This window comes from Charadrius vociferus, unplaced genomic scaffold (assembly GCF_000708025.1).
Source record: "Charadrius vociferus isolate BGI_N301 unplaced genomic scaffold, ASM70802v2 scaffold783, whole genome shotgun sequence".
In the NCBI taxonomy this organism is placed as follows: domain Eukaryota; kingdom Metazoa; phylum Chordata; class Aves; order Charadriiformes; family Charadriidae; genus Charadrius; species Charadrius vociferus.
The window spans coordinates 563,495-564,275 of record NW_009647834.1 but is presented as its reverse complement, the minus strand read 5'-3'; positions in this window follow the sequence as shown (position 1 = coordinate 564,275).

The window sequence follows — 781 nt, the reverse complement described above, 5'->3', positions numbered from 1 at the left end:
CACGCAGCATGCTCCCCGCCCCCCCCTCCCCGGTCCCCACAACCCCCTGTCTCCCTCTCAATTTGTACATTTTTTAATTTTTTGGGGGTTGTTTGTTGAACTGTTGGCCCCAGGGGGCTGGAGCATGCGGCGGTTGCTGCACGTGGGGTGGCTGCAGTGGTGCTCCCAGCTGTAGGAATGGGGCCACAGCAGGGCTCCCCCCCCCTGGCATCACCTGCCTGGGGCTGGCTTCTTGTCATCGGGTGTTGCAAGATGTCCCCTGTCCCCCCTGTGAAGCTTTCTCAAGTGACTGCTTCGAATTGTGGGCTCGACTCCACTCCTCCCCCTTGCACCCCTCTCCGCTGTTTGCCACCAACAGCGCCGCTGGGAGCTGCCCCTGGGCATCCATCTCACCCTAAAAATCCCGAGCAACCATGGGCTGCTTCGGCTCAGGTGGAGGCAGACACAGAGAGCCCAACACATGAGGCTTGTCTCTGGATGGATCTCCATGGAGATGGCGATATCAGGATGTCTCTCACTGTGGTTAACAGCTCCCTGTGGGCAATCCCCTTGCTCGGCTGGACCGTACCTCACTTTCTTACCACTTCACGCAGTAGCTTATCTTGGATTTTATGTTCTAGAAACTGCTGCTGTAACTGCGAGTCTTATACTGGAGGCTGTGTTTTTATACTGTATTTTTGTACCACTTTTTGAGAAGTATTGGTAAAGAGTTTGCTTTTTTTATATATATATATAAACTTTTTTTTTTTTTTTTTTTGAGGGGGGTTCTGCCTCGGGGGGG